This window comes from Camelus bactrianus, chromosome 2 (assembly GCF_048773025.1).
Source record: "Camelus bactrianus isolate YW-2024 breed Bactrian camel chromosome 2, ASM4877302v1, whole genome shotgun sequence".
In the NCBI taxonomy this organism is placed as follows: Eukaryota; Metazoa; Chordata; class Mammalia; order Artiodactyla; family Camelidae; genus Camelus; species Camelus bactrianus.
In genome coordinates, this window is record NC_133540.1 from 55,293,177 (window position 1) to 55,302,424 (window position 9,248).

Here is a 9,248-nt window from a genome sequence, read left to right on the forward strand (position 1 = left end):
TTAAAACAGTTTCACCCTTGACCTTATCTACACATTTCACTGCACCTCCACCCCTTCTAAATAGACAGGCAAACCTGTTTGACTAGTTTCCCTCTAAGCCCTGCTCTCCTGATTGGCTGGGGAGTACAAATGACCCACGGTTACAGCAGCACAAATGCAAAGACTATGTAAAGCACATGGCCTTCTTCTTCGGGAGAAGCCGCAGCGAAGGGCCTGCAGGTCCTGCCAGGACAGCCTGGGCTCAGGGCAGCTCACTCCAAGCAGGAAGGCAGCACGCTGGATGGCTCATTCCGTCACTGGTTTAAAAAACAAAACAAAACAAAACAAAACAAAACAAAACAAACTTCTCCCTGTCAATGCCTTCCCTTCTGAATAAGGGATGTTATGAGGGGGACGAGGTCTAGAATCAGACTGAGCCTGTATCTCTAACAAGTTTAAGAAATTTTGGTGGATGTAACTATATTGACAATGTGGCACAGGGGTGCACCCAAGTTTTGTTGTTGTTGTGTATTTGTCTTAAGCCAACTAGGAAAATTTGAATTTGCAAAACAGATTAATCAAAATGGGAATTCTCCTGATGTTCTTTGAGACTAATTTAAACAGCAAAGGCTCAGGGTACATTTAAAATAAGATACGTTTTAAAATCACTGTCCATTTTTTGGGGGGCTGTCAATTGTTTCAAACACACAGAAAAGTATAAAGATTAATGTAAAAAAAAACTGTATACCCATCACCTATATTTTAAAGGAGTTAAAATTGCCTTATTTTCAAGTGTCTTGAAAATTTTAAATTCTATAAATATTCAATTCATAAAAACTGATTTTTATACTTTTTTTCAGGAACATACTACAGAAAATTCAGCATATCCGTACACTTGATTCTACTTTTTAAAACAATTTTAAGTCCATCGGAACATATTATTTAAATTATCTTGCTTGGAGGAAAATCAGCCCCATGATTACTAATAAAGCAAGTAGCAGCCAATGTTATAGCTAAAAAATTATAACTCAGTGTCTTGGATATATTTCAAGTATTAAATTTGAGACGGAATTGAAAAGTGCAAAATAAGTTTACACATATATTTGTATTAATAATATTCCCAAATCAGGCAAATATTTACCAAATCAGTTACAATGTAAATTTATTTAGGGAAATGGAATACTTGTAGGTGCATTTCTCTTATCTAAATCAAGTCAAGGGAAATGATTATCTCCAAAATAAGACCAATATAGTGACTGTTTCCATTATTAGTAATTCAGACAAGTGTCACGACACTAGTAGCAAAATACACAGTATCTCTGAAATGTTCCTATCTACACATTTTTTCTGTCTAATCTGAATGTATTAATGCTTATATACATTTCCAGCCAGAGAGTAGGACCCGAGCTAGGCTGTCCTAGATACCCTGCCATTCATAAATCCAAAGGTTCCATCTTTGTTCGGGCTCTGCACTCTTCAAAGCTGACCTCCATGTAAGTCAATTTCAATGTGGCATCTGACATCTCTATAAGGGCGTCCTGAGCAGGACAGTATAGCGTCTAAAACTGAGCTGGTGAATATACAATATGGAACTGTCAGAAGTCCTAAACTGAATATCACCTGCACTGACCACTGAACTCTGCAACAGTGGGACCATCCACGATGAGGGAGTTAGCACAACAGACCAAAACTCAACTCCAAAGTAGAGAGCTCTTGATAAAAAATGTAGCTACAGAATTTCAGGGAAACAAATCATCAAAGATAAAAAACTACATACATAATGAACTTCATTCAGTCCACCTTAAAAATACTGAACATCTAATTTCATTTTATTCAAAAAAAAAATTATTGGGCGTCCTAAAAACTATGTACTCCTCTATCTGCTATATAAATAAAGGATGTGGTGAATACTGGTAAGTATGTACTGAAACAGACTTACTACTTTGAACTAAAAAAAAAAAAAGATATTATTTATAGCCAATTTACCACCAATATGCTTAACAACCAATTAGTAACCATTATGTACTATGTTCAATTGTTGATTGGTTCCCAAACCAGTTCATATATGTAAATGTTTTTTTCAAAATACCCACTAATGACAAGGTAAAAATCCATATACATATTAAAATAGAAATCTAATTTTAGATATTCATCTCTAATGTAAAGCATTACTTCATCCAAATAGAGGAAATCCTAAAGAAAAAAAATAGTTTAAAATATTACTATAGTTGGCTCAATTTTTTTAAGAAATCTACAAATCAGTCCTTTTCCATTACACAGGTTAATATTTGCTTTCCATAGTGTTGATTTTAAGACCCCGTAAGATACGGAAGTGCCTTCTGAATCAAACATTAAATTATATTTCGTTCAGTTTTACTATCATCTATCTTGTTTTTTATTGTTTTTGTTTTCAGGTTCTTTTAAAATAAATACACTTTGTCCTTATTAGATTATCTAAGAAACCAGAACTCGCTTAAATACCAAGAAATCTTAAATAATACTTTAAAAATGTCTGTGATTTGATTACCGGGTGCTTTTAAAAAGCAACAAAGATGCTATGGACGCCCAGGCTGGTGAAAACACGGCTTGTCCTGAGGAAGCTGACATCTCCCCAGAGCTCCTGATGCAACAACCACTTCCCCCTTCAAGGACCGTGTTCCAATGGCTCTCTCTGCTCCCTTCAAAATTTTCAATTGCTATTGTACTGGCTTCCTCCCCAAAGGCTATAAATATGATCAAGTTTCCATCTTTAAATATACCTTGTACTCACCCTTCCTAAACCTGAGAGCAAGCACTGCTGAAAGCCAGTAGTCTCCACAGACCTCCTCATCACTAAATCCAAGTTCTGCTTTCCATTAAAACAGCTAGCACTTACTGAACACAAACCAGTAAACTTCCAGTCACTAAGCTTCATAGACTTTATCTCATTTGATCCTCCCAGTGGCCCTAGGACGTTGCACTTTGATCCTCATTATGTAAATGAGGAAAGGGAACTAAGTTCTGAGTTCAAAGTCATAGAGCTAGTCAGGCGCAGGGCCAGGACTGTCTGATACGCCCTATTTTAGGACTTGCCTTCACACTTCTTGAAATTCTTTTCCCCTTCAGCTACTAAAAGCTCCCCTCCCCTTAGTCTCCTCCCGATTTCACTCTGTACCCTCTCATTCTTTACTGCTCCCTATTTGTCTACCCAACACTTTGATTTTAAGACTCTATTTCTTTATTACTCTTTGAACTTGTCCTAGAAGACCTACTGACATCCTGTGTCTTTTTTTTTTCAACCACCCATATGTTGAAAAGAGCTAAAGCAGTCCATCCATCCATCCATCCATTTATCTACCTAACTATCTAGCCCAGCCCTCTCTGCTCAGAACTGCTGAGCAATGGATCCACTGGACACTCATCTCCAGTTGGATTTCCTATAAGCACTTCATATTCTCCATGTCCAAACCTGAACTCTATCATCCTTGGTCCTCAAATGTGCTTCTCCTTTTAAGTCCCTATGCCATCTTCCCATATCCCCACCATCCAGAGACAGTAGAATCTGAGAGATTCTACCACCTTAACACCTGTGTGACAAATCACTTTTCTTCATCTCACTGCCACCACTTTGGTGTAAAGTCCTCAACTTCTCCTAAAAAAGATCACCCAATATTTTCTAATCTGTTATGCCTGTCTCACACCTCAGATCCATCCTTCTAGACTATGAGAGCTTTCTCCTCATCACATCACTCTTTTGTTTAAAACAACCTTGAAGAGAAAATGGTTCATACTCCTTAGGATGGCAAACAGCCCTCCGTGGTCTGGCCCCTGTCTACACTGACTCCTCTGATGTTACCTTCTCTATGAAGCCTCTCTAGTCGTCTGTCCCCACGTAGAAATGGCCACTTCCAAATGCCTGTTCAGGGCACTCTGCATATCTCTGTCACAGCACTCACAGAATTAACAGCACTATATTGTACTTACTGAAACTAATTTGTTTTCTATCAGTCTAATCCTCTTAAACCCAGAGTCCTCCCATGGTTTTCTGTATCTGCATATCCCCAGGGTACAAGAGCATAGTGCCCGATGCATAGTATGTTTTCAATAAAAAAATCTGTTGAATAAAAGAATGAATGTTTATGAAATGCTTTAGATTAGGAAGATACGATTACCACTGTTTTCAAGACTAAATTAAACAACCTTATTCATACTAATTTGATTATGTAGCTCCTGCATACACACATATGCAAAATAATATTGAAATGATTCACGTAGCTTCAAGTTTGAGAATCAGCACGATCAAATCACACTTCTTATTCCTGGCTTCCAGAGTAGGGAAATAATGCCAAAATTTCATATAGCTAGTCAATTTCAATGGCAGAAAGTAGGATGTAAAGTATTATTGTATACATATTTCTAAACAAAGACATTCTGGGGCTACCACAAGAAAAGTAAATTTTTTTAAGGGCTTCTTCAATTTTTCGGAAAAGCAAGGACTTTCCAGAAGACTAAATGTCTGAAATTAAGATACTCTTCTAAAGATCTCGTATATGAAATTTCTATTAAAAAAAAAAAAAACAAAACACATTGAAACCATTCATATACAGGCCACCCTTCTAAGAACCTCAGCCATTCGGCCCACTATCCAGCCCAGAAACAAAGGATGAGAACAGCAAGTATCTGTCACAAAGTACATAGGCTTTATACTTGAGCAATAGCCCACATCATTTCAGGGGAAAAAAAGACAACAGATAATACAGCAGCAGGGCCCGCTCACAGCCTGACAGCAGCAGAAAGCGATAGCTGATAACAGAAAGAGGACCCAGAAAAACCATAAAAAGAAGAATAGTACTTCTGTTTCCATACTAGTATTTCAACTGGGCAGGCTGAGACCATTTACTATAAACAAAAACAGCTCTATACACCTCAAGGAATAGCACTATTCAATTCTTTATGAATTCATGTTCACAACAATAACCCAACAAAAAAATTAACTTACATCCTGGGGAGTAAGTAAGTGTATAAAATTTAGAAATTGCTTATTTGTTTTACTAGTTAAATTTTTAAAGTTTCAGTAATTAATGGTGTGAGGGGTCAGCTATTTAGAAAATGTGCTTATGTAAATAAGCAACAACCCTGATGGTGTCAAATAAACATTATTATTTTTTTTTTTCCTATTTGGACAGATGTACATTTCTAAGTCACCTTTTGAAATATGAAACATAGCCTGGGGAATACCCTCTGTTCTTTTAGCCTAGGAGATTCTGGGTTTGAACCTGGGTTAGGAACTACTGGTTCAGGGTTTATGCTTTAAACATTTAAATAGACAGATGGCAAAATAAATATTATTAAATATTGCAAAACAAAAGTTCTTATTCTCGCGTTGTACTTTGGAAGTCTAATGTGAATTAAACAGCATCAGCCCAATATTATTTGATAAGTAAGCACATAAATTACTTTGAAAAGTTGTCTGAGAATCGAGAGCATATTTAATTTCTTCCTTTACCATCAGTATTTACATATAATTAAGCTGATGGTTAATCATAAGGTATCAAGAAATATTTTAGGTAAATTAAATGTTAATTGTCAAACTCTACACACAAAAAAGATTTTACAAAAATTAAATTTTGTTATACATATTTTTATTTATTCCATTGGTTTACTTATTCTAATATGTGCAAAGGCATCAATACAAGTATACAGCTCCAGAAATTTTAGATTTTTTAAATCTAATCTCTACAGCAGTACTATTGAGAGAAAGTCACAAGTACAGTTTTTACTCAATTATGCCCAAGCTACTAATACACTATCAAGCTATTACAAATATCAGGGCACTATGCTTCACTGTAGTTTTTAAACACTCCTATAGCTGTAGATCACACAACACAAGATGACAACTTTACCTTGTGGGTGGCAGGCGAACTAAATAATAACTTGAGTGTTCCCTCTGGAATTACCTAGAATGGTTGCTGAACAGAGACATTCCAAAAGCAAAACCTCAAACTGCCAGGAGATGGTTTCTATTGGAGAAAACTGTTTGCCATTCCTCTCTGAGACAGAAAAAACACAGGCTGATTTATGATTTAATTCAATTAACACAACGTTCTGGACTCCCTACTATATAATACTGATGTGCATGACTCTTCATTTAAAAATCTCCAGGGAATAAAGTGTGATTACTCCTAATACTATTAAAATACCAATTAAAAGGCACTTTCTATCCTTCCTTTAAGTGGCTTTTTTTTTCCTGGGGATGAGTGGAAATAAAGCACACCAATTACATCAATTCTGAGGGGAGATTTTTTTTTAACATAAAATTATCAGAAACAGAAACAACAGCACACTTGGCATCTAGCCAAACTGCCACACCTTCATGGCATTAATCTTGAAAAACTTATTATACAAGGTGACAGCCTGAGGGAAGTGAAGGATTTTAGAGTAGTGGTTTTCCAACCGTTTCTGAGTGGAACCACCTGAAACACAAGCCTTTCTCTATTTTAATACTGGTTCTTTGTGGAGGTGACTCTTGGGGTCATGTCTAGTTGAGAATGCCACCCACTCCTCCTTGTGATACGCCCTCTCCCTCTAGAGAACGACTAATTAACACAATCTAGCCTTCCAGTTAGTTTGAACTAGTTAGTTGCCGAAGTCTTAGAAGTTCTCCCACTTTCTCCCCGCCCCTTGCTTTAAGGTGATGAGAATCAGCGGTACAGGTACAGAGGTCTCCTTTCCCTAAATAAGTGCTGCAGCGTGGCACATTCCCCGCACTCAACTTCATAAACCCTCAATTAAACCGGTGAATTTACCTATGCAGACTGGGTACTCCCCTTGCCACCCCTGACTGTTCTTTTGCCCGGTCGCACTGCATATATTTGCGCCCTCCGATACGGTTTTCCTGGCACAACCCCAAACTACGCATCCCAGGCCCCCTCGCCGCTCCTCCAGCCCGAGGAAGGCGCCCGACTTCCTGCAGCGCGTCCTTCTCCCACCTCCTCTCTAACCCTCGCGTCCCGCACACGCTCCTCTAAAGCAAGGGCAAGCCATATGGTTCCCACATCCACGCCCACGACCCTGCCACCACTGTCCATTCCTGGCGGTCCCACGGGCATGGGGGCACGGAATGGTCCTTGTGTCCGTGTGCGTGCAGCCCCAAGACACTCCCCACCCACAACGCACCCAGGTCTAGCTCCCCCTCTGAGAGAGGACGAAGAGAGGAGAGTTGGAGAGTTCCCGACGCACCTCCCGGTCCCTCATCCCTGGCCCGCAGCAGGCTCTGGCCTTGGGGCTCCGCGGTGCCCATCCCTCCAGGGTCAAGTGCAAAGTCCTCGGCCACATCCGCGCCAGGTTATCCCCTCTCTCCACCTGCACGCACGAACGCGAAAGGAACCTCAAACGGGTGCCATACGGGACGCAAAGGAGCGCGAGAGCGATCGAAGCAGCCTGGAAATACCTCCTTTACACCCCGCCCCACCCCCGAGTCTTTCTCCCTACTCTCCCCCCAACCCCATTCCCTAACTCCCTCAGCCCAACCCCATCTGCACTTTCTGATCCCTACCCCCAACCCCTGGCTCGCGGCCATTCGCCAAGCACTCACCTCCAGGAGCAAACAACGCCCCTCTCCTGTCAGCCCGCCTCCCTACCGTGCGGTGGAACGGCGTGGTCCCTCCGCTTACCTCGGCTCTTGGCTGCTGCGCGTGAGTTTGAGTGTGTCTCCGCCGCGTAATTGTATCCGGGGACAGAAGGGACCCGTGTTCGTGCGCTGGATCAGGTGTCGCCGCCTCCGGTGGTTTGGGGGCGTGAGGGAGGATGCAGAGTTAGTGTGTTAGCTTAGGACAGACTCTCTGGGCTCACAATTAATGGCAAAGCTTTAACCGTGCCCTCCCTCGGGTCCGCAGCGCGCCTGCTCCTCCGCCGCTCCCCGCTGGCGGCCCGCCCCCCCCCCCGCTCCCCAGCCGCGCCCCGCCCCGTGCGCGGCTTGCTGAGCAGGAGCGCGCCGCTCTCCTCCCGCGTCTGGCTCAGCGGGGCACGACGCGGGCCGCCACGCGCTCAGCCTCGCATCACACGCCTGGAGCTCCGAGCGTCTCCTGCTCCCTCGGCTGGGGCATGGATGCGGACGCGCCTTCGTGCCACGAGCTCGAGGGCTGACCGAGGAGCAGTGTCCTGGGACGGGGATGCTTGAAGGCGGATTGGCGGTCGGCGGGCAGACTGGGACGCTCGCGAGCCTCCGGTCGCGCCAGAGCTGGGAACCCTGGGACTGGCACGTGGCCCCGCCCCCTGTTAGGCTTGCGCTGTGCCCTCTCTGCCACCTCCTGTCTGGTCCCCGTGCCCGCCTTTTTCATCCCACCAGTGCCGCGCGAATTTGCGTGGTGTGGTTGTGGCACGCCCTCTCTACCTTCGCAGGCTCTTAGTTTGCCTCACTTCTCCCAAACCCATTAAAAAGTTGAACTTGGGCTAGGTGGAGGAGATACGCGAAGGAAAGGAGTGTAGGGGGCGCTTAGGTGATCAGCCAGCCACCTGCCTCGTGGATCGGAAAGCGTTAGAAAACGCGAGTTTGGGGATCCCTGAAGAAGGAAATTGGGTGGCTGGGCTCAGTAACATCCCTTCTCGCAGGCTCTTGCTGAAAGGGCCATTTATGCTTTGCTTGTTTGAGTCTGTGGCGACTTTATCCTGACTAATCTGTGTTGCCAGCAGCGGATCCTTGCCAAGTTGGCGTCCCCGGCAGGAAGCAACTTTGCGTACCCAGGCCTGCTGGAGCAGCCTTGCTGTGGTGGCTCTGACCCGAGAGGCCAAGCGCCTTTAAAAGTCTGACCATAGAGAGTGAGCTGCCTGGAAACTAGGAAAATCTAACAGTGTTGTTCGCTTTCGGTTTGAGTATAATTGGCAATATGTTCGATAAATATGTATACGACATCAGCGGAATTATGTTCCAACTTTTAGAAAAGCAAAAATCATGTCATGTTGGGTGTTAAGCTCCAGAAGCTAAGAAGCAGCCACTGCATGTCAACGTTATACTTTTAAACACTGGAAAATAAAAAATGCCAAGTCAGACCATTCTTTCCTTTCTCGAAACCGAATTTCAGAATTATGACCTTAGAAAAGAAAACGGAAATCATGTTTTATGTATATAGAATTACTTAATGATAAATGGAGGAAAAACTAACATACACTGTTATCCACATTTTATTTATGTTTCTGTGTTTAATAAGTGAAAGGTCCACAGTCCATAAAGAATGATAACGGATAGACTTCCAAACGTGGATTTCAAAAAATTTTGTGATTACCTTCTTTGC

The 9,248-nt window shown here is 42.3% G+C and overlaps 1 protein-coding gene across 5 annotated transcripts in view; it reads right to left on the bottom strand.

The window, feature by feature from the left end:
• UGT8 (UDP glycosyltransferase 8) overlaps positions 1–8,231 on the bottom strand; it is a 72,919-nt gene extending 64,688 nt beyond the window's left edge. Inside the window, exons 1-2 of one of the 5 annotated variants that reach the window (XM_074341844.1) lie at positions 7,632–8,231; positions 7,198–7,320 (exon numbers count right to left, since the gene is read on the bottom strand). The gene's annotated coding sequence lies outside the window, so the exon portion shown is untranslated. Of the gene's footprint in view, positions 1–2,749; positions 2,878–7,197; positions 7,321–7,552 lie in introns of those variants that run through there. The other 4 variants (XM_074341850.1, XM_074341837.1, XM_074341831.1 and 1 more) reach the window with 4 other exon arrangements.
• Between the last annotated feature and the right edge of the window lie 1,017 nt (positions 8,232–9,248).